This window comes from Girardinichthys multiradiatus, chromosome 15 (genome assembly GCF_021462225.1).
Source record: "Girardinichthys multiradiatus isolate DD_20200921_A chromosome 15, DD_fGirMul_XY1, whole genome shotgun sequence".
In the NCBI taxonomy this organism is placed as follows: Eukaryota; Metazoa; Chordata; class Actinopteri; order Cyprinodontiformes; family Goodeidae; genus Girardinichthys; species Girardinichthys multiradiatus.
The window spans coordinates 464,514-489,627 of record NC_061808.1 but is presented as its reverse complement, the minus strand read 5'-3'; the positions used below and the strand labels follow the sequence as shown (position 1 = coordinate 489,627).

The window sequence follows — 25,114 nt, the reverse complement described above, 5'->3', positions numbered from 1 at the left end:
GGAAACCTATGCTACGTTTTGCCATGAGTACCTGCAGTGTTTTGTAAGTTTTTGGATGTTGACTCTGATTCATACCTGCAGTGTTTTGTTACATTTTTGACCTTTTGAGAATAAACTAAGATGCGGCTGCCAAGCTCTTGTCTGCACTTTGGTCCGACCCAAAACCACTCCGTGACAACCAGATACACCGATGTTCTATATTGACCCGCATTCACAACTGAATACATCCTGCATTCATAAGTACTGTGGACATTTTGGTAACAATGCTTTTAATATGAATGTTTCTGCAGGTGTAGAAGCAAGCAGGGTGATATTCTCTTCATCCTTTTTACTATCCTCCATTCTTTTCTCCTTCTCTCCTTTTTTCCTTTTTGCCCCTCCTCTCTCTATTTCTTGCTTCTTATTTATTCCTTTTCGTTTCTGTCTCCGTGTTTGTAACAATTGAAATAATCCCAAAGCAGTTTCTAATAAAGTTTCTTTATAAATATCAAGCAGAGCATTATGGCGTATAGCTGTGATGCTCTGCTTGTGAAAGTAAATCTGTTGGGCTTCTTCTTGGCACTCAGACAACAGTTCTGAGCTACTCTGCCGGACAGGACAGTTAAAACAAAAACAAATAAAATAAAATGTTGGGAAACATTCCCATGATTTTCCGAGCCACACTCACAGCAGGAGGGCACCATTTTAATGGACAAAGCTGCAGGAGCTCAGCTGGCAGGGAGTCACCTACTGATCCAAGTTTACTCCTTTCCAGCTGAGCTTGGAAAACACAGGCAGCTGCGGGAAAAGGCCTAGAAGATTTGCAGCTACTAATTCCAGCAGATAAAAACCTGACAGACGATAACAGCTGCAGTGATTTCTGCTGAAAGGGTCAGAGAACACCCCAGCCTGCTGAAGGGCTCAGGATTAAACCCACACCCAGCAGACAGGTCAAGGAGAAGGTTCTGGAAAGGTTTAAAGCAGGGTTAGGTTCTCCCAGACCTTTGATCAATCCATCATCTGAACATGGAGAGAGGATTGACCAACTGCAGACATACCAAGACATGATGATCAGAGGAGACCAATACTTTAAACTGTTTGGTCTACATGCAAAACGCCATGCGAGGAGGAAAAGTAACACTGCATACCACTGTGAACACACCATCACTATTGTACAATATGGAGGTGGCAGCATCATGCTGTGGGACTGGGGAGCTGGTCTGAGGTGATGGGAAGATGGATCTAGCTAAATCCATGACAATCCTGGATGGAAACCTGTTACAGGCTGTAGAAGACCTGAAGCTGAGGTGGATGTTCAGCTTCTAGCAGGACAACCACCCTGAATACAGCCAGACATACAATGGATGGTTTAGATCAAAGGCCTAGTCAAAGGTCCACAGATGTTCTCAATCTAATCTGCCTGAGTTTACGATGTTTTACAAAGTAGAAGGGCAACAAACATGAGATTGTAGATGTTCAATGCTGGTAGAGACCAAACCCCAAAGACCTGAAACCTAAGGTGGTTCTACAAAGTTCTGGAAAATGTGTTTGGCAGCTCATTGATGTGGGACTGATCCAAGAATCAGAAAAAAAAATAATATTTAATATTTAATTTTCTAATTTATCTAAATTTAAGGATTCAATTCAATTCAGTTTATTTCTATAGCACCAATTCACAACACATGTCGTCTCAAGGTTCTTCACAACAGTCAGGTTCATTCATTCCAATTAATCCTAACAATTGAACAGTTCAGTCAGATTCAGTTATTTATTCAAATTGGATAAAAAGTTTTTCTATCTAAGGAAACCCAGCAGATTGCATCCAGTCAGTGACTTGCAGCATTCACTCCTCCTGGATGAGCATGTAGAGACAGTGGACAGTCAATAGCGTTGACTTTGCAGCAATCCCTCATACTGAGCATGCATGTAGCGACAGTGGAGAGGAAAAACTCCCTTTTAACAGGAAGAAACCTCCAGCAGAACCAGAACCAGGCTCAGTGTGAGCGGCCATCTGCCACGACCGACTGGAGGTTAGAGAGAACAGAGCAGAGACACAAAGAGAACAAAGAAGCACTGATCCAGGAGTACTTTCTATGGGAAGGAAAAGTAAATGTTAATGGATGTAGCTCCTTTAGTCGTTTCATCTAGAAAGAAAGAACAGATAAACTCTGATCCAGTTTTCAAGGTTAGAGTCTGAAAGAGAGCAGATAGAGTTAGTCACAGTAGAAGCTCAGTCAGTAGCCATGTCTAGGAGAGAGAAAGGGTTAAACACTAAAAGACAGGGCTATGTGGATCATCTGTAGAAGGTGAGCATTAAGTTGTTGCCAGCAGAAGCTCAGACGATGCCCCTCTCCAGAAAGGTGTCACAGGTAGACACAGAGTCAGGCCAGGTGTAGCTTCTAGGAAGAGAAAAGAGAGAACATAAAGTTAAAAACTGAAATAACAGCAAATAATGCAAAATTGGAGAGTAGTGTGAGAATGTAGCGAAGAGGGTGAAAGTGGTCATTATGTCCTCCAGCAGCCTAAGCCTATAGCAGCATAACTACACAGATAGTTTCAGTTCAGATTATTTAGTTAAACGGCGCTTATTTACAACAATGTCGTCTCAAGGAACCTCACAAAGGGTCCCACTGATGGTCATTGTTATACTAAAAACCACAAGGATTGGGATACCTCTCTCTGTCAGACTGATTATAACCATTGGAAAAGAGAAGGGGTCATACAGGTAGCAGAAATGGAGGGTGTGTTTGCACCTCAACCATAACTGAGCCGGTTTAGGCTAAACCTGACTCCCCCTTACTCCAACCAACAGGGAGGAAGGAAGGCTCCCTCCCTGATAACCTAAGCCACTCTAACTATAAGCTTTATCAAAAAGGAAAGTTTTAAGCCTAGCCTTAAAAGTAGACAGGGTGTCTGCCTCACGGACTAAAACTGGGAGCTGGTTCCACAGGAGAGGAGCCTGATAACTAAAGGATCTGCCTCCCATTCTACTTCTAGAGACTCTAGGAACCACCAGTAAACCTGCAGTCTGAGAACAAAGTGCTCTGTTAGGAACATATGGACCAATCAGATCTCTGATGTATGATGGAGCTAGATCATTAAGGGCTTTATATGTGAGGAGGAGAATTTTAAATTCTATTCTGGATTTAACAGGGAGCCAATGAAGGGAAGCTAAAATAGGAGAAATATGATCTCTCTTTTTAATTTTCATCAGAACTCTTGCTGCAGCATTTTGAATCAGCTGAAGGCTTTTAACTGCATTTTGTGGACATCCTGATAGTAAAGAATTACAATAGTCCAGCCTTGAAGTAACAAATGCATGGACTAGTTTTTCAGCGTCACTCCTGGACAGGATATTTCTAATTTTGGCAATGTTCTGGAGATGAAAGAAGGAGATCCTAGAAACCTGTTTAATATGGGATTTAAATGACATGTCCTGGTCAAAAATAACACCAAGGTTTTTTACTTTATTATCAGAGGTCAATTTAATGCCATCCAGGTTAAGTGATTGACTAAGCAGTTTCTTTTTTAAAGACTCCGGTCCAAAGACAACACCTTCTGTCTTGTCTGAATTTAGAAGCAAAAAATTTAAAGTCATCCAAGTTTTTATGTCTTCAAGACATGCTTGTAGTCTATCTAACTGGTTGGGTTCATCAGGATTTATGGATAAGTAAAGCTGAGTATCATCAGTGTAACAGTGAAAATGTATCCTATGCTGCCTGATAATTTGACCTATTGGAAGCATATATATAGTAAAGAGAATTGGCCCAAGTACTGAACCCTGTGGTACTCCACAATTAACCCTGGAGTTTAAAGATGATTTATCATTTACATGAACAAACTGGAATCTGTCAGACAGATAAGATTTAAACCAGCCTAGTGCTGTTCCCCTGATCCCTACAGCATATTCCAGCCTTTCTAAAAGAATATTATGGTCGACTGGATCAAATGCACCACTGAGATCTAACAGAACCAGAACAGACACAAGTCCATTATCTGAGGCCATAAGAATATCATTAGTGACTTTCAGCAGAGCTGTTTCAGTGCTATGATGAGCTCTGAAACCTGACTGAAACTCTTCAAACAGGTCATTGTTGTATAAATGTTCACACATTTGATTAGCAACTATTTTCTCAAGAATTTTAGATAATAATGGAAGATTGGATATAGGTCTGTAATTTATTAAATCATCTCGATCAAGCGAAGGTTTCTTAAGTAAATGTTTAATTACAGCTAACTTAAAAGCCAGTGGTTCTGATCCATTCCCTAAGGATAGATTAATCATATCTAAAATGGGGCTGGTAATCAGAGGGAACACTTCCTTAAATAATTTGGTTGGGATTGGGTCTAACATACAAGTTGAAGGTTTAGATGAAGCTAATATTTCTGATAACTCAGGAAGCTCCACAGGATCAAAACAGTCCAAACACAGATCAGGTTCTACAGTTATTTCCAATGTTGTCTCACTTGCTGAGGATGAAGTAATCATCTTCAGGAATATGTCAAAGATTTTCTTTTTAATAGAATCAATTTTATTTAAGAAGAATCCCATAAAGTCATGACTGCTGAGAGCTAAGGGAATGGATGGCTCAACAGAGCTATGACTCTGTGTAAGTTTAGCAACTGTACTAAAGAGAAACCTAGGATTATTCTTGTTCTCTTCTATTAATGATGAGAAATAAGCTGTTCTAGCTTGGTGAAGTGTCTTTTTATACAACAGTAGGCTATCTTTCCAGATTAAGTAGGAATCCTCTAGGTGTGTAGAGCACCATTTTCTCTCCAATTTTCTAACATTGTGCTTTAAAGTACGCAGCTCTGAATTAAACCAAGGAGCCTGCCTCCTATTAATGATTACCTTCTTTTTCAAGGGGGCTGCATTGTCTAATGCATCACGCAATGATGAAGAAACACTATGAACAAAAGAATCAATTTGTGAAGGGGCAGAAATAAAATTATTGCCCTCCACTGTGTTTTTCTGTGATAATGAGGAAATTAAAAGAGGAACAGATTCTTTAAAGGTTGTTACAGCATCGCCTGATAATGATCTACTATAATGAAATTTTCTTTCAGGTGTGGAGTACTCGGTTAAATTAAACTCAAAGGTTATTAAGAAATGGTCAGACAGGACAGGGTTATGAGAAAATATTGTTATGTCTTTACACTCAGTGCCATATGTCAGCACAAGGTCCAGAGAATGAAGACAAAGGTGGGTAGGTTTGTTAATGTTTTGATCAAAGTCAGTTGAGTCTAAGATAGCATTAAAGGCTATATTTAAGCTATCACTTTCAGTGTCTACATGAATGTTAAAATCCCCCACTATAATAACTTTATCTGTATTTAACACTAAATCAGATAAAAGGTCTGAAAACTGATCTAAAAATTGAGTGTAAGGGCCTGGTGGACGGTACAAAACAACAAACAGAAGAGGTTTTAGTGCTTTGCAATTTGGATGAGGAAAACTAAGGATTAAATATTCAAATGAGTTGTAGCTATTGATTGCTCTGGGACTAATCAATAAATCAGACTGAAAGATGGTTGCTACTCCTCCTCCTCGCCCAGTAATTCGAGGAATATGAAAATTTAAATAATCAGTAGGAGTTGACTCATTTATAGTAACATAATCCTCTTGCTGCAGCCAAGTTTCTGTGAGGTAAAATAAATCAACCTGATTGTCACAAATCAGGTCACTAACTAGCAAAGTCTTTGAAGAGAGAGATCTTATGTTCAGTAAGCAACATTTAATTGTTTTCTTTTTCTTTTCGGTCTGAGTTGTGTTTATTTTTATGAGATTTTCCTGATTTCCTCCTTTTTAGATTATTTTTTAACCTATTAAATGTTGGCCGTGGGCGAGACGCTGTTTTAATAGGGTAATGGGTGGGTAGCAGTACAGAAGCTGCAGAGAGGAGTGTTAAACTACGACCTTGCTTCCTGGTCTGAACCCTGGGTTGTCAGAGGTTTGGAGATTGTGGAGATATATTATGTGTGTGCGTCATTATTATTACTATGTTCATAACTAGTGTGGGAAATAAAATGTGTAACATGTGTTAGTATAAGACATTGTGTGGTCTGCACAGGTATTTCTCACAGGAGAGGTGAAGTGAAAAATTACTGAGAACTGTAGGAGTGTGAAAATTAGAGATAGTACAACTGACTGAGTTACTCCCTGCTTATATCAGTAGATACGGGATGCAGCTGGTGGACAATACCTGTCTAAATATGGTCAGCCGGAAAAGTGTGTACGTGACTATGTGTAGAAAATATTGTAAACAAGGGCGCTGCCCATTTTCGTGTGTGTTTTAATAAAAGAAATGAGCCCAGTGAGAGAGAGCAGAAGAAGTCTCGGTGTATCCTACCTACATGAGCTCTTCTTCCCCTGGACCCAGGTAATTGAACGACATACAGCTGTCTCCGTGTGATTTATTCTAATGTGTTGTGAATTCCTCCAGGTTACGGTGAATAAACGAACGCGCAGAAGTCCCCTTTAAAGGGGTACTTCAACAATTTGGTGACCCCCGACGTGGACAAAAAGAGAGTGTGACAGACGGAACCTTCTGAAACCGGGGCGCCCATAAATCTTCAAAAGGTGAGGCAGAGCCTATTTTATTAAACTCTCCGATTAAATTTATATATAGGCTAAATTAACCAGGTGTCAGTTGGTTCTGAATGTCATTTTACTCTGCAAAACTGTAAAAGACTGTGCGTTAACTGGACGTGTTAAAATGGAGTCAGAAATAGATTGCTGACAGTGTCGGCAAAAGAAGAAAGCTTCAAACGTTAAAGTCCTGGTTTAGAGCTGAAAAAAAGTTGTATTGCTGTGAGTGGCGTCTCAACTTATTGATTGACGAATCAATAAGATATAGCTGGGTTAAAGGCCCATGACTTGGCATACCACAAAGAATATAGATGGCTTAAAGTCCAGTGAATTGGCAAAACACAAAGGATTAAACCGGGTTAAAGGCCCCATTGATGTCCATTTTAATATTTTTTTTTAACAGGTGACAGGTTCATCCAGAAATCTCACGAAGGGTTAGAGGCCCATCTAGTGGACACACGGAGGAATTACACAAGCGACTGAGAGTGCAGTCGATGTTAAATCATTGGACAATCATTCTGAATTAAAAATGCGGTTGGATTTTTGGTTATTTGAGGGAAAATAAAATGCATTTATTGAATATAGGGTGAAGTTGTTTTGTAGTGGATTGTTTCTGCATATTGGTCCATTTCCTGTGTGCGAGTGTCTGTCACAGACAGTGGTGTTGAATTGAGGAAGTACGAGCTGGAGTGTGTGTGTGCGACTGAGCTGGATGATTAGTTGGGGTAAAATAAAAGACAAGTACTAGGTATAGGCATCTGCAGTGCGGATTGTGAATATTAAGTGTTTTTGCTGATATTAAACGGGAGTGACTGTGACAAGCGCTGACTGACTAACTGTATGTGTGTGTGTATCTGGGTGACGCCAGCACAGAGCGGGTTCGCCATGTCTGTTTATTAAATGCACTATATTGTCCGGTAACCTGGCGGTGTTGACAAGGACAAGACAGTGATAAGTGGATTTTATATGCATATTGTGAAGCGTTAATTGAACATTAATTTCACAGGATTTTAAACAACATGGAAGGGGAATTTCCGGAAACACCAGCATGGTTAGATCTAAACACACAATTGAATAACATACAAGCACTGGTTCTCCAAACGAGAGGTAAGGAGGAAAGTGATAAACTGAAAAAGAAGATCGAAAAACAGGTAAGACAAGCAATGAAGGAGAATGGACTTAATTTGACGGACAAGTGGAATTTAGGTGATTGGTTTAGAAAGAAAATGAACACAGCGAAGAAAAACAGACAGGAAGCACAAAGTAAGGTGAATAAAACTACTGTTTGGTCCAAAGGTAAGTACCGGACAATCAAAGATAAATGTGAAAAACAGGAACGCTTCTGGGGAGACATACTTTTAACTCATCAAGGAGGAAAACACACAATGAAGCAGAAGGAACCCAGAGGAGGAGACAAGAAGGAGGGGTCAAAATCAGCTCAGGGGACGAGCACAGACGGACCTCCACCATATAGACCCTCCTCCAAGTACAGCTCACTCACTAGTGCGCCCACACCGCCCCCTGGTGGATTGTACCCCATATTGAAAGTAGAGAATGGGACACTTGTAGTGCATGGCTTGGACATTCCAGAAAGGGGGGCTGGATCTGTCAGTGGAAGCTCCGGATTATCTATGTCAGCATCTGATGGATCATTTCTGGATGCGGAAAAAGCAGCCTTTCAGGACAGAGAGGTAAAAGAAAGACAAGAACAACAACAACAAGGAGGCATCAGTCTAACAAATCCCTTTCGCTCACCCCCACAACAATCCTTCCAACCAGCTTCTCTAATTTCAGAGGCTGGGGCACGGGGGCCACCCGGGACACCCGGCCCAAGCTCTGGCTTAGAAGTAGCAGGGACTGATCCGGTGGGATCAGTGGGTTTACTGCTGAGTGGATCCTGGAGGCCAGATAAGGTATTTGTGTCCCAATCCTTTTCTCACACCCACACCTTGTTACACCTCTACCCCAGCTGTAGAGCTGCAGAAAAACAGCCACAGCACACCACAGGATGATGGAGAAGACAGAGCAGATCCGCAGCAAAGTCATCCTGAGGACGGATCCCCAATACGCAGTCAGACAGTTGTACAGTCCAGAATCCATTTAACCCGCAAAGCAGCAGCTAAACCTGGACCAGTGCAAATCCATGTGGCAAACTCAGACAGGAACTAACCCAGCTAATGAGGGGGCACAGTGAAACTGGTTCAGAGATGCTGAACCGAGATGTATGTAGGTGCGGTTTCTCAGGGTCCCCAGACTCCTCCCTTTCCTGGCCATCAGGACACGATTGCACCGAGGTCTGCAACCTCTGGTCCTTATCAGGCCCAACCAGGCCGGTTCAGGGGCAGGGGCGGGCCAAGGGGCCGTGGATTCCGTGGAGGATCACCAAGGTGATGTGGGGGTGCTGACGTTTGCTACTACTGTGAGAAGCAGGGTCATTGGAGCCGAGAATGTCCGTACAACCTTGAGGCATACGGGCGTGGGTATGGACCCAGAGGAGGCCCAGGGCGACGCCCGTATCGAGGACGGGGTGGTCCACCATGTGGAAGTCAACAGCAGCAACCTTCACTTCAGCTGCCAGCCTGGGATGAACCCAGCTTTGGGCCAGACCACTACTGAGGGCCCCCACAGAACCCCCCGGACAGAGGGACTGAGGACCCCTTACTGTCCGTGACAGTGTATGGACAAACTCTTCCTTTTTTGGTGGACACTGGGGCCACATGTTCAACTATTCAACAAGCCCCTCCTACCACCCTCTCCACAAGGACTACCACTGTCATGGGGTTTTCTGGGGCTAAACAGGTCCTACCTTACACCAAACCCCTAAAAACCGAGATAGGGGGACAGACTTTGAACCACAGCTATTTGGTGTCAGCGGACACCCTGTCAACTTATTGGGCAGAGACATGTTGATTAAAATGGGAGCCACCATTTTATGTGGACCTGATGGACTGTCTGTGCATCTGCCCAATGGGACTCAACTAGCCTGTGGCAACAATTCCCGCCTCTCTCATGGACAGTATCTCATACAACCCCTGGCTGACCCTATGGCTGACATATACTGGGCCCTCCTGCATCCAGAAACCACAGCGGGCGGAGGCATCCTCTCGTCCTTCCTTCGGTGGAAATCCTGGATCTCGACCCTGGCACCCTACGTCCCTGCCTCTGACCCGCCACATGTCACCCTCTTCTATGACAGGAATAACTGTGAGTGTTATCAGGAAAGCTTTGCTGAGGAGCTGGAGGGGACTTCCTGGGAGATCGCCACCGCAGACATTTATGTAGCCCCTGAAGGTGTCGTAGCCTCCGTGCAGCTGTCTACAGAACAGGACTACTGGTTTAAAATGTGGTCTGATGGTGTACCCCATGTTTCACTAGCGCTCCACCCTGCTCACGAAGCCCGCGAACTGGGAGGAGTGTTAAAACGCTCCCTAGCTCTCACTGACTGGCATTCTTTATCCACACCCAATCTATCTTATTCCCCCTCAGGTAACACCTACCGCATCACCAACATGTCCACAGACGTTGGCACCTTGGAACATGTGCAACTTGAAAGACATCATGGCAGAGAAAAAACAGATCATCCAATGGCTGCAGCTGTAGTTCAGAGCATGCCATCTTCACTTTGGGCTGAGGGCCCCACGGACGTGGGACTCATTCAGTGTTCTCCCATCACTTTCCAGCTTAACACTGACCGACCCATTTGGAAATCCCATCCCTCACAAACCAGCAGCCGAAAGTGGAATTTCTGACACCATAGAAGGCCTGTGGAACGCTGGGTTGCTGGAACCAGCTGACGGCTCTTCTTGGAACACACCCATCTTACCAGTAGAAAAGAAGGGCACTGGGAAATGGAGAATGGCCCACGACTTGAGAGCTGTAAATGCAGCACTTTCCACTCCTACAGTTCCAGTGCCCAATCCTTATGTTGCTCTTACCAATCTAAACCCCGAACATGCATGGTTCACCTGCATCGGTCTGGCCAATGCCTTCTTCTGCCTGCCTCTAGCTGAGGAGTGCAGAGATATTTTTGCATTCCCATAGAAGTCAAACAGGTACCGCTACACTCGTTTGCCGCAGGGTTTTGCTCTGTCACCAGGAATATTTAATCAGGTCCTTAAGGAATCCCTCCAAGACTGTCCCCTTCCACCAAACACCACATTGATTCAATATGTGGATGACATTCTTTTGGCGACACCAACTGTTTCTGAATGCTTGGAGGCCACGGCTGTGGTGCTCTCACACCTAGCTAAAACTGGGTACAAGGTCAGCAAAGCCAAACTACAAATTTGCCGGAAACAGGTGTATTTCTTGGGCAGGATGATCTCCCAGCCCGGGACACGAATGTCCCCTTCACATCAATCTGCTGTCCTTTCTCATCCAAAACCGGTGCGGGTGAAGGACATGCTTTCCTTCTTGGGACTCACCGGATACAGTAGGTCCTACATTCCAGGATACACTGACCTGACTGCCCCACTCCGCGACTTAGTGAAGAAACAAGGCATGCGCCATTTGACGGTGCCTCTAAAATGGACAACAGAAGCAGAGGAAGAATTTATTGCTCTTAAAACCAGCCTTTCCCAAGCTGCTCACTTGGCACATCCAGACTACACATTGCCCTTTCACTTGGATGTTTCTGTAACAGCACATACTTCGAACGGGGTGCTGTTCCAGAAAAAAGGGGGAGTAAGAACATTGCTAATGTACATTAGCGTGATGCTTGACAACATGGAACAAAGACACCATGAATGTACCAGACATGCAGCAGGGTTGACAAAAATAATTCAAAAAACAGCACATGTGGTGATGGGACATCCACTACATATTCTAACATCACATGGAGTAGTGGCATTTGTCAATTCCAAAACTTTCACACTCTCACCATTGAGACAACAGAGATTGAGTAAGGTGCTGGAGGCGCCAAATATCATCTACAGCCATGAAGGGATCAACATGGCAGACAGAATGACTGAAGGAGAGCCCCACGTATGCGCCGAAAAAGTTGCGGTAATTGAGAAAATCAGACCAGACCTACAAGGAGAACCACTAACAGAAGCAAGAAACCTGTACACAGATGGCTGTTGTTTTAGACATGACACAGAGGGTCTGAAAGCAGCCTATGCAGTGGTGGAAGACACAGGGATAAACTTTGTGACTCTTAAGGCAGAAGGGCTGACAGACACCCAATCAGCACAGAGAGCAGAGGTGCTAGCAGTAATAGCAGCCCTAGAACTAGGGGAAGGACAAACACACAGACTCAGCTTATGTCACGGGAGCAGCGCACGTGGAACTAAAGCAATGGATGAGAACAGGGTTTAGAACAGCAGGACAGAAACCCATTAAACATGAGCAAGAAATGAGAAGATTAGCTGAGGCCCTACTACTTCCCCAAGAAGTAGCGGTCATAAAATGCAAAGGACATGATAACAGCTACACTAGGGTGACTTAAGGAAATCAAGCTGCAGACCAAGCAGCCAAAACCAAAGCTGGATATCTGCCCATACACATCTTGATGAACTCTGAAGTTGAATGGACACCAGAACCGACTCTGGAGGAGGTGAGTAGACTGCAAAAGGGGGCCTCACCGGAAGAGAAATCAGTCTGGAAGGCTAGAGGGGGAAGAAAAGACCAGGATGAACTATGGAGAAGTCCAGACGGACGTCCCATCCTACCCCCAGGGTTGACCACAGCAGCGCTGGAAGAAGCACATGGACCGGGACATGCAGGAACTGCTCAAATGATGAAGAGTCTTGAGCACTGGTGGCATCCATACCTGAAACAGATGGTGGGTCATTGGATAAGCTCGTGTAGCACCTGCCAAAAATTCAATGTGAGACCCACTCTGAAGCCTGCACCAGGTAAGTTCTCTGTGGACCCAGTAGCAGGTAAGGAAATCATCATAGACTACACAGACATGACTGAGAGAGTGAATGGGTTCAGATATCTTTTGGTGTGTGTGGATGCGTTCACCGGTTGGCCAGAAGCCTGGCCAGCAAAAAAGGAAGACAGCAAAACAGTGGTGAAGTGTCTGATTAATCACTACATCCCCAGGCACGGTTTTCCTGCGAAAATCAGGTCAGATAACGGCACACACTTCAAAAAGGAAGAACTTAGAGAGGTTGAAAAGTTCCTGGGACTGAGACATTTCTTTGGAACAGTGTACCATCCCCAATCTCAAGGGAAGGTGGAAAGGATGAACCAGACAATCAAAACCAAATTGGCTAAAATTTGTGCACAGACCAAAATGAATTGGGTCACAGCATAACCTTTAGCTTTGATGTCAGTAAGAAGCTCAGTGAGCCAGAGACATGGGTTGACACCCCATGAACTGCAGACTGGAAGACCTTTTCCAGGCCCACATACCAGGTTGCCATTTCTAACTGAATGTGAAGAATCTATGTCTCACCGTGATTACTATAGATCTCTCCACAGCTTGGTTGCAGCATTCTCAAAACAGGTGGCTGCCCAACCATCCGAGGCTCGAGCCACCACCTCAGACGCGGAGTGGATCCTTCTGAAAGTCATCAAACGGAAGTGGTCAGAGTCCAGGTGGACGGGTCCATTCCAGGTCACAGAGAGAACCTCACATGCGGTGAGGCTCAAGGGCAAAGGAGACACGTGGTATCATTGGAGCCAGTGTGCAGCAGCAGAGGCACCACAGAGATCGCTGCCAGAGCAGAACCTGAGGGACAACATCAGCACACCAGAAGACCCTTCTCACCCAATTCAAGGGGCAGAATAATCCCCTAGGGTGAGAAAGCATTCATTTACACCTAAAGGTTAGTCTACACCTTAGGTGCACCGTCAGATCAGAGGTCCCACCAATAGGGGCAGAATAATCCCCTGGTGAGACCACTTAGCTCCAGGTCAGTCTACACCTGTGAGTGAAGACCAGAACATCACACAGAAGAGGCGGATGTGATCGAGCTTTCCTCTCTTTCACTGGTGGTCGTAGCTGCTCTCCCACCGAGAACTGAACTGAACACTCTGAACTTTAAAAAACAAAAAGAGGTCTTTTGTGTTTCACCATATTGTTAATCCTTATCTTCCTTTGCAGGTACCTTTGAAAAGAATGGGAGGTAAAAATCTACGACCCAGGGCCTTTAAGGGTTGGGTCACGGGAGGTATAGGTGTTTTATCATTTTTCATTGTCACATTGATTCTAGGTTTGTATTGTGAACTGCTTTTCCAAACATGTACCAGTCATCATCAAAATAAAATATCCAGGTGGAGCGTCTCCCCTCCTCCCACAGACAAGTGCCTTGGAGATTTTGGTGGAATTCAGTTAAATTACACCCTAGGATCGACAACCACATTCCAAACTGACCTCTGCAACGTCATAAATTGTGGCGACGAGTTCACTCATTTCACAAAAGTAGACTTTTACTTATGCGCCAACGAACAAACCTCAGTTTATTGCGCGGATAACACCACCAATAGGGTAACAAAGTCTGGTAATCCTCCTCTATGCGGAGGGACGTGGGGAGCGGTTATAACATGGAGCGGACGCACCTGGATCCCCACCAAATCTTCCTTGAACACACAACAAAAAGCTCACTCTGAAAAATTCTTTCTGACCGGTGGAGTGCTCCCAGGGAAAGGCGAAGGCGTTAAGATCCCCTTATTACTGCCCATAAAGGGTCTACAACGGGGTTTGTTGGAAGAATCCCATCAATGGAACGAATTAGTATCTGGCTCTAGGTATTCACTTCAACACAGGATGGTATATGGGGTTTGACCCTCAGGGACTGATTAAAGTTAATTTCAATAAAAACACCACCACTGACCACGGTAAAACCATCAAAAGAGATTATTCCACCCTACAACCTTTAGACATTATTCAGATGGCTACGAGATATTCAGATGATAACTTATGGCTTAAATGGATCGCTCAAACAGCAAAAGAACAAAGCAAAGCTGATTGTGTGGCCTGTGCCTCGGCCCGACCACATCTTACCACAGATCCCGCCCCTCTGTATCCAGAGGACACGTGGGGTTACAATTGTATGATACAACTAACTAAGGAGGCCACACCAGCTAACTGCACCACACTAGCCAGCATTTTTCCTCCCATCCCCAATAACACTAAAACAGGACCATTTACCCCTCAACGAAGAAATGGCACATACACTTGCTTTAACTTCACTTCCACAACACCACAGGCAAATGTAGGACAAATTCCTCGTGATTGGTGTAACATCACGGTGCCAGGCTCAGTGATAGGTCCCTGGGCAAGATCAGGACTCTACTATTATTGCGGAGACCATAGACTGCTCACTAATATCCCACAAGAGACTGTAGGATTGTGTGCCATGGTCAGGCTACAGGCACCACTGGTCCTGATAGGACCTAATATAACATCTGCCACGACCACTCATGATAAGACCAGGGCGTTAACACGTAGAAGAAGAAGGCACGTCATGAAAAGGAGCGCAGGAACCTTTGACCTGAGTCAAGGCTCCCCCACTTACACTGATGCAATAGGAGTACCACGGGGAGTGCCAAATGAACATAAAATCGCGGATCAAATCTCAGCAAGTTTTGAAAATATCCCAATAATTGCAGCATTTTTTCCGGTGACCCCAAATAAAAACGTAGACCGCATCAACTACATCCATTACAATGTTTTACGTCTAGCTAACTTAACAAGGGATGCAGTAGAAGGCCTGTCTGAACAAGTGTCACCAACCTCCCCCATGGCTGTGCAAAACCGAATGGCATTAGATATGTTGTTAGAAGAAAAAGGGGGCGTCTGTTCGATGTTTGGGGATATGTGTTGCACTTTTATTCCCAACAACACTGCACCTGATGGTTCCGTCTCAAAAGCTTTAGAAGGGTTAAAAACACTTTCCGCCACCTTGCATGAGCACTCAGGATTAGACAATCCGTTAGAAGACTGGATGACGGGCATGTTTGGACACTGGAAAGGGTTGATTGCTGTTTTTGTAGCTATTATGGTTACCTGTGGATGTTGCTGTGTACCATGTATAAGATCTTTGATTGTTCGCTTTATTACTACAACCATTGAAGGGAAAACCGCACCTCCTCCTTCCCATATGATGCCTTTGCTTGCGGTTGATGCTAACGAGGAGGAGGACGAAGATTAACCCATAAGACTAATTGACAGGGCGTCTGATATGTATTACTGTCTAGGGAGCAGAAGGATGGTAGAATATTATATTGGCATATTTGGACATACTATGGAATAAAGCACGGATAGACACCCTCCAGTTAGAGGGGTCAATACTCCCTGTCAAGATTTAGAAGGTTGTAAGCATCCTTGGGACTACAAAGGCCGGACAGACAATAGTCCCTGGGCACATGGCATGGCATTGGAGGCAGGGTCAAAGGCATTAGAGGCAAGGTCAAAAAGCATGATGACAAACATTTCCTTCTGCTCCACAGGTTGTAATGACTGTTCAAATATTTTATGAAGCATCTTCAAGTAGTGGTGAAGTCTTAGGAGACTTCAAAAGGGGGAAATTGTGGAGATATATTATGTGTGTGCGTCATTATTATTACTATGTTCATAACCAGTGTGGGAAATAAAATGTGTAACATGTGTTAGTATAAGACATTGTGTGGTCTGCACAAGTATTTCTCACAGGAGAGGTGAAGTGGAAAATTACTGAGAACTGTAGGAGTGTGAAAATTAGAGATAGTACAACTGACTGAGTTACTCCCTGCTTATATCAGTAGATACAGGATGCAGCTGGTGGACAGTACCTGTCTAAATATGGTCAGCCGGAAAAATGTGTACGTAGAAAATATTGTAAACAAGGGCGCTGCCCATTTTCGTGTGTGTTTTAATAAAAGAAATGAGCCCAGTGAGAGAGAGCAGAAGAAGTCTCGGTGTATCCTACCTACATGAGCTCTTCTTCCCCTGGACCCAGGTAATTGAACGACATACAGCTGTCTCCGTGTGATTTGTTCTAATGTGTTGTGAATTCCTCCAGGTTACGGTGAATAAACGAACGCGCAGAAGGCCCCAGTAAAGGGGTACTTCAACAAGAACTAATAAATTCGGTCAGATTCCTAGAAAGAAGAGCAGCTCCATCCAAAGTGGTATGGATGCCATCTCTCCAGATCAGACCAGGTTTTCCCCAAAATGTTCACCAGTTTTCAATGTAACCCACATCGTTTTCTGGACACCACCTAGACAACCAGTGGTTGAATGACAGCATGCAGCTAAACATGTCGTCACTGGTCAGATCAGGGAGGGGACCAGAGAAAATTACGGAATCTGACATTGTTTTGGCAAACTTACACACCGAAGCAACATTAACTTTGGTGACCTCCGATTGACGTAACCGGGTGTCATTACCACCAGCGTGAATAACAATCTTACTGTATTTAAGCTGATCCTTAGCCAGCAGTTTCAGGTAGGATTTGATGTCGCCCATTCTGGCCCCTGGCAGACATTTGACTATGGTGGTTGGTGTCTCTAGTGCCACGTTTCTGACTATGGAGCTGCCAATTACCAGAGTTGGTTTCTCAGCGGGTGTGTTGCTGAGCGGGGAAAATCTGTTAGAAACGCAGACGGGTTGGTGGTGACCTATGGGCTGGGATCTAGGACTATGCTTTCTACGTACTGTCACCCAACCGGCCTGAGGCCCTGGCTGTGCTGGAGGACTGCTACGGGGAGCTACCGTCGGTGGCTCCGCGCTGACTAAGGGGCCTCGGCTATCTGCTGGTTTTTCAACAGCGTGGAGCCGGGCCTCCAATTCCGACACCCTCACCTCCAAAGCTACAAAAATGCTACATTTATTACACGTCCCATTATCACTAAAGGAGGCAGAGGAGTAACTGAACATCTGACACACAGAGAGCAGGAGAGAGGAGGAGACTCAGAGAGAGAAAAAGCAGAACGGGTAGCCATGGTGGAGCTAAAGCTAAGCTATTGACCCCTTTACCACTACTAGAAAAACCATGTAAGACACGGAGAGTCCCCAAACATTAAATGCAGCAACAGAAAGTAAGTGTTTTAACGTGCTTATGTATTAGAACAAGTAAGAGATATCACAGTAGAGAGAAATCAGATCAAACGAGAGAGCTTCACACACCAAACAATTCACCAACAGCAAAAACAGGAAGTGACGTTACCCAGAGCAACAGAGCATCCGAATCTATTCCAATACTGTTCAACTTTTATCATCAGACCTGTTAAACTGTTAAACAACATTTTTCCATTAATCAACAATAAGTATGAATTGAAGTCAAAGAGAAGAGGACAGAAATGCATAATAATATAATAATATAGGGAGTTGTAAATGAAGCATTAAAAACTAGGGATTTTTCTTTTTGGCCAATCACCGATCTTTAAGAAGTCTGATCTGCTGATTCAATTTCAGCTGATATCAACTCTTTGTATCAATAGTCTGACACTGTCAGGTCAGACTATTGTTAACCGGGCACATGCAGAAACATCCTGGTGGGCGGGTTAGTCAGTCAGCCCTCTCTCATGGCAGAGCAAAAGGACAATGGCTGATTTTTAGACCTTTGCAGAGGTAGATTAGATCAGTGAATAAGATTGGTTGCATATGTAAGTATCACCCCATCACCGATCAATCGGTACACCCGTAGTAAAGACTCCATGGCTCAGAAAATGACACTGAAATGGCTTGTTCCAGGTAAACTGTCTTTGCTGAAACATTGTAAATAAATCATCTTTCATATGCATCAAATAAAGCCAAAATACTCTAAACCACAACATGTCTCAGTAATATCTGAGATCTGCAGAAAGATCACAGTGAAGTCATATGCAGGTATGGAGATATATCTGCACTTCTTTAACTTCCATTAACCTGCTGAGCCTCAAAAATTACCTACAAATGGAAAGTTCCAGATGCACATTAGGATGTTCTGACCTCTGCAAAAACTGCTCAACATTACAGGTCAAAGAACACAACATGACTGATCTCAATTGGGTCAAATGCTTCAAACAGCTTGTTCAGACGGGATTTCAGCTTCATGCAGGAGAATTTCATCACCTTCGGCCAGTCATGACAGAAACAGCGTAACTGTGACGTTGTCTGCTCCAAAGCTCCTGATCATTGTCCACAGAGACGCCCATGCACTGAGAGGAAGCTGGCCAAGAAAGCCCCAAAACCAACACCCTTAAGCTGGACTAAAATCTGCAGCTGCCAGCAAGAACAAGCCAAACGCTTCTGGAGAGAAGTTAGATGGTTAGATAAGAAAAGCTGTAACTGTTTGGCCACAATGACAAGAAGCATGGTGGAGGCAGCATCATGCTGAGGGTCTAGCTTGCTGCATTTGTGGATTATTGAAGTCTACACATTTCAAGAAAAATAAAACCACAGAAGAAAAGAATACTGAGAAATTGAACACAGAAACTGTTAACAGACAGACATTTTAGTGCAGCACTCTATATTATCCACCAGGTATGACATCTGTTAATTAAGCTGATGTATTTGACACCCAAGGTCCAACAAAACCACGTCGAGTTCCTCCACGTTCAGAGCAAAGTGTTACCAAAGATTTCTGTTTGATCCAACAGATGTTTGGTTGAGATTCCTGAGTTCTGAGTTAACACCAGTCTGTTGATGGTAACCAAACCATGAATGACAGATTCACAGCTTCCAGATTATAAGTGAGAAGCTAAAACTCAGGTTTGACCGTCTGCACTCAGACTTGGGTTCACAGAACCTGCCTTTGGACCTCGTTACCTTCTTCCGTACAGGGCACAGTTAAAGCTCATCAGCTGAGTGAGGGGCAGGGAAGCCAAGAGGCTCTGCAAAAATACAAAGCCACAAAAGCTGTCCAGTTTCAGGTGAAACCAGGTGTGGAAAACGGGTCAGAAGTACCAGTTGCTGCAGAGAACTGTGTAAACTTCCTGCAGGAGAACCTGAGAGAAACCCGATCCTTCCTGAACAAATCTGCAGAGATGGTTTCTTCTAAAGCTTGAACTTTCTTTGAATCCAGTTTCAATTATTTCCATGTTTCTTTTTGACAGTAAGAAGTAATCGTCCTCCTTTCTTAGAGTTAGGTTTGTACATTTAGACCTTTTGTTTAGCAGAAGATGATGATGAAAAGCTCACAGACATCTGCAGACATCCTTCACAGGGTTACAGCTGTTGGACTTGGAGTAAGCTGCTGATTTTATATGGATTTCAATATTTATCTTCTTTGATGAGACAAATATGTCCTGTTCCAACAACCTCAATGATCTCAGTTGTCTTCAGAATCAAAACTGCTCCTCAGGGATATAAAATAACTTTCCCAGGCCTGGTCACTCATTGGGGATGAAGCTTTTTGGGCTGAGACTCAGCAGGTTCTCACTCTGCCAGCTGACGTCACTCTGAACATCTAGCTGAGCCACAGCCGACTCACATGCCTTCAAAATGCACCGAGCATGAGGTCATTTCCCTCACAACATGTGAGAGAGGAGGAGGAGGCAAGGAGGACGCCATGGGAGTCAAAGAAGGATAGATCGCTTCTTTTCCTTTTCCGCAACACATCCAGCTCCTGGAGGAAAGCTGGATATGAGCTTTTCAATCAGTTAAAATATCTCCACATTAAGCTTGATCTGCAGCAGTGTTCTCCACAGTTCCAGCCACCCAGCGGATCTCAGCAGCTTGTATTTTCAATTTCATTCTTTTTCCCCCAGAGCCCATGACCATGGGCAAAGGTTGGAATGTAGAAGGTCCAAGCTCGATGACGCCAGCAGTCCAAATCCTCTGTGAAAACTGGAGGCCCTCTGCCCCGCGGCTCTGCCTTCAAATTCTCTCCATAAAAGTTATAAAAGGAAAGAACAAAGGAGACAAAAGACACCGGACCTTAAGACCTCTCTGGCACAATCCTCCAGACCACCACAGAAATTGTCTTGTGCTGCTACTAGTAGCAGCTAGCCTGCACACTGATGTTAACCTTTTGACTCTTTAAACGTATGAATTGTTTGCTCAAAAAACCACATTTTTACACCAATGATTTAGAGCTGAGCTCTGAGTTTCATCTTCACACATTCCCAGAGTGATTCTTCTGGATGTTATCATCAGCCGTGTGACAAACACACTCTGAGTTATGCTGTCATGGCAACAGCATCTGTTATGAAACCAAACAGGAGGGCGGACGCTGCCAAATGGAGCAATGATCTCATGGTCTTTATCAGTTGGCTCTGGGCTGGAAGACTCAGCAACAACATAGCAGACTCCAGAGAAACAGCCACAAAAAGCTGCAGAGACTCAGTTCTACTGCGGGCGAGAAGATCAAAAGTTCACAGGAGAACAGATAGGAGACATGGCCGTAGTTAGAAAGCTGTCAGAAAAGCAGCTCTCCAGCTGAAAATGACATTTAGAAATGAAATCTGCACTGACCAAGCTGAGGAGCTCTCCAAATCAGTCACCTCATGTTCTCCTGAGGACCTCTGAAGGTCAGCAGCAGATCCTTTAACCTTAGAAGGTAGGAATGTAGCTTCCAAGGATTGGATTGTTTGTTCACAACATCCCAGAGATTCAGGGAGGATGATGCTGGATCCACATGACTGCTGGACCCAAGGTTTCCCAGCAGAACTGAGACCAAAGCATCACACCACCTCAGCCAGCTTACCTTCTTCCCATTCTGGGTTCTTCTGAGCTCATCAGAGAATGCAGCTCATCTCCAGAAGAGAAGAGCAGAAGAGCTCAAATATCTACTATGTTAGCACCTTCTTACATCCTGAAACAATAACTCAGGTGTGATGATTTCTTGGCATTTTTTGGAAATAATAATGATTTCTTTTGAACAAATGTACATATATACATATATATATATACATATATATATGTATATATATATATATGTATATATATATATACATATATATATGTATATATATATATGTATATATATATATATGTATATATATATACATATATATGTATATATATGTATATATATATGTATATATATATATACATATATATATACATATATATATATATATATGTATATATATATATATGTATTTACAATTTACACGTACACACCCACACACATAAAAGAAACTGAAAAGAATTATTGGATCAAAATCATTTGTTTGAAAAGGTGTGAGAAGTTCACACTTTTTATATCCCCACCCCTTCATGTCTTTGGTCTCTATATACATCTATGAGATACATTCTGAACTATATATTTTATCAAGGTTCAGATAATACATACATATCCCTGTCAATGAACATATATTGCATCCATTTTGTTTAAAGAATAGATAGCACAATTTAAAGCAGCATAGATACCTAGATCATCCTGCGATGCCCCATAGTATTTACAGATATCCTTCAACTTCAATTTGCCTATTTATTAGGATTTTATTTGACCTTTTCTGATTATATTCATGTTTATACTGTGCTTCATCTCTCTATCCAAGCTGTTCCACAAAGTCACTCCACAGCTTGATGTGAACATACATTTCACTGTTGTTGTTTTCTGTTTTTTAAATTCAAATCTCCCCTTAGATTGTATCCTCCATCTCTTTCTGTGAACATTTCCTGAATATTTTTGTCATTATCTGTACTGTTTTATATTTAACCAAGTCCAGAAATTTCAAAGTACGTGATTTTAAAAATAATAGGTTTTTATGTTCTGTGGATCCTACTTTGTGTTTTACCCTTATTGCTTTTTTTCTGAAGTGTGCATTTCTGCTGGAGAGCACTTCTGTAAGTATTTCCCCAGACCTCTACACAATAGGACAGGTACAGTAAAAACTTTGATGAGTATAGTATATACAGTGATTTGCAATCCAGACTATAGCTTATATGTCCAAGAATTGCTGTGCATTTTGCCAACTTTGCTCTTAAATAATTCACATGAGGTTTCCAGCAGATTTTGTTATCCCTGATTACACCAAGAAATAGTATTTTATTTACTTGTTCAATTTGTGTGTTTTCATTTTTTAGTTCCACATTAGGCTTTGTTTTATGCCATCCAAAAAGAATAATCCTTGTTTTACTCAGGTTTAATGAGGGTTCATTTCTGTCAAAGCATACTTTTAATTTGTTTATTTCTGTTTTAATCATTTCTAGGATATGTTGGAATAATTTCCCAGAACAAAAACTATTTGTGTGATCTGCAAACAGTATACGTTTCAACAATTTTGATTCTTGATAATGTTAATGTACATTAATGACATTATGACCATAACCCAACTACATATACACCAATAAGACAGCGTGCCACAAGGTTTTTTTTCCATTCATAGGCTTCATTGTCTTTCCATCAATACCTGGTGGGCCAGTCTCTGTTCAAAATGCCCAGGCCAGTTTTGTGTCCCAGCCCAGCTCTGAACAGTGGTTGTCCTTCAGTTCTCTAAAACTCAATGAAAACCAAACAGATTGTCATTTTGGGCGAATCTGCTAGGCCAGATCTTCTAATCATTGTTTTCATGTTAAACGCAGCTTGATGCATGATGTCACTGGTCATATTGTTTCCACAAACAGGCACAGATTCAAAGTTGATTATAACCTACAGCGTCATAACCAACCTGGATCAGTTCGCTAGGATTAGTTAAACCAGAAGATCAGAGAGAGTGTGGTGAAAAATATTAGCAGCAAATCCGAAAACTCTTGAAGTTAATAAGGAAAAACTCTAAATAAACACCTTAACTATAATAATAAAAAAACATAATAATCAAAATAAGCAGCATTATAATAATAAACAGCCCAATAATAATAAAAATAATAATAGTAATCTGAATAAACACCTGACACAGTAATATGTTAGATTGTTAATGCCAACCCTAAACAACAAGGCACCATTTTCACAAATAGATGAAAGGTTTTGTACATTTCAAACTGTTCATTCCTCTCTAGCTACAATAACATCAGTTTGATTAGTCAAAGTGTTTTAAGGTTTGAGCTGGAGATGAAATGCAGTCCAGAGACCTTAATAAACTGTGAAATAGACCTTTAACTGAATAGGAAGCTGTGAATAAGACACCAAACTACGCATCATGATCCAGCTGCATTTATCAGCGTGTTTTCTTGTCAACTGCCAATCTGCATCGCACTGAGACGACCACGACTCAGTGGCTGGACATGTGGACGAGGAACAGAAGGTAGTTTGAGCCTCAGCTCACCTAACCCATACCGCCCACTGATGGAAGGGCACCCTGGGTGCAAAGCCATATTGCCGGCATTGACTGAGAGCATCTTAAGTTTATTAGATTATGTCAAAGACAATAACCTTCATCTGATCATCTACTCAATGCCAGGCTCTGGATGGAGATAAAATCCCATTTCTGATGTTCCCTGTTTCATATTTGGGATTTTTCCAGATTCAACAAAAGAAACTGGAATAAATTGTGTTTCTAGAACAATATTCTGGTAACAAAGAGCCAGTTTAAAATGATTCTTTGCTGAGATGTTTATGAGTTGACAAACAGCGGTTTGTTCCTGATTGGTTCAAAGCTCAGAGTTTCTGAGTCTTCTGAATATAGCCAGACCGTGGATCACACCAAAGCTGAGTGAAAAAGCAGCTAAAGTCCAAAGAGACACAAGATGTGGAGAATTGCTGATGAAGAACAATTAAACAGAACATCTGGTTCAGATCTGGTTCAGAATGGAGAACATGAAAGAACGTTGGATGGATCGGAGGTTTCATCCACTCTCTGTTATATTGTGTTCATCATGAATCATATCAGCAGCTTCCATCACCAACCTGCAGGTGAAGATCTCAGAATCACTCACCTGTTTTCTCAGCTGTCTGCTCCAAACCTCAGTCCTCTGCTGACCCGTCTCACAACATCACAAACCTTCTAGTCTGTAGTCAAACTTTGATCCTTCTTCTTCTTCACAATCACGGTTAGAGGTGCGTACCACCACAGCAACATGAAGTTCAGCCTGGTCATTACTGAGGAGAAGCAGCCTGAACCTCAGGATGTCCAGCTGGTTTCAGACCGGTTGGTTGAGGTCATCAGTGGTGACACTATGCTCTATATTTAACCTGTTCTCTCAGCCTGCCAGCGGTCCAACTGACTGAGGCTTTCACAAACAGCTGAAGTATCAGGAACACGTCCACTCCTCCTCCTCCTCCTTCTTCCTGCTTACAGCCCGGTTCTAAGCCTGGTTCTCTTCATACTTTTATTTGGTAAGCTTTAATTTTAAATCTACTCTCTGCTATGGAATGAGATTAAACTTCAGGTGTGATTATCTGACAAAACTCAACACGTCTGAAAAGCTCCAACTCCACAGCGACAAGCAAACTGAAGGGAGTCCTGATCATTGGTTGCTTACTCAGGTGGACCAACAGGAGTCTCTCCAGGACCTTCATGACGTGGGATGTCAGGGCAACAGGTCTATAGCACTGAGGACTGATGGGTGAGTTTTCTTTGGTACAGAACAACGCAGGATGTTTTCCACAACACTGCAACCTTCTCTCGGGTCAGGACATCTGGAAGGAGTGAATAATTTTTCACATGCTCTTGATTCAGTCACTTCTGGCCTGGAAAAGCCTTAAATTCCCCAGAAGGTGCTGGAAAGTGTTGTTTGGAAGAGGGATGTCTTGTGAAACAAAATAATTTAATTACTGCTCTGATTTCTTTGTTCTCTTTGT

At 43.0% G+C, this 25,114-nt stretch overlaps 1 protein-coding gene across 3 annotated transcripts in view; it reads right to left on the bottom strand.

Annotated features, from left to right (window-relative positions):
• LOC124882241 (filamin-A-interacting protein 1) overlaps nt 1-24,489 on the bottom strand; it is a 46,562-nt gene extending 22,073 nt beyond the window's left edge. For all 3 annotated transcript variants that reach the window (XM_047388497.1, XM_047388498.1, XM_047388499.1), the window contains exon 1: nt 24,250-24,489. The gene's annotated coding sequence lies outside the window, so the exon portion shown is untranslated. The remainder of the gene's footprint in view (nt 1-24,249) is intronic.
• Between the last annotated feature and the right edge of the window lie 625 nt (nt 24,490-25,114).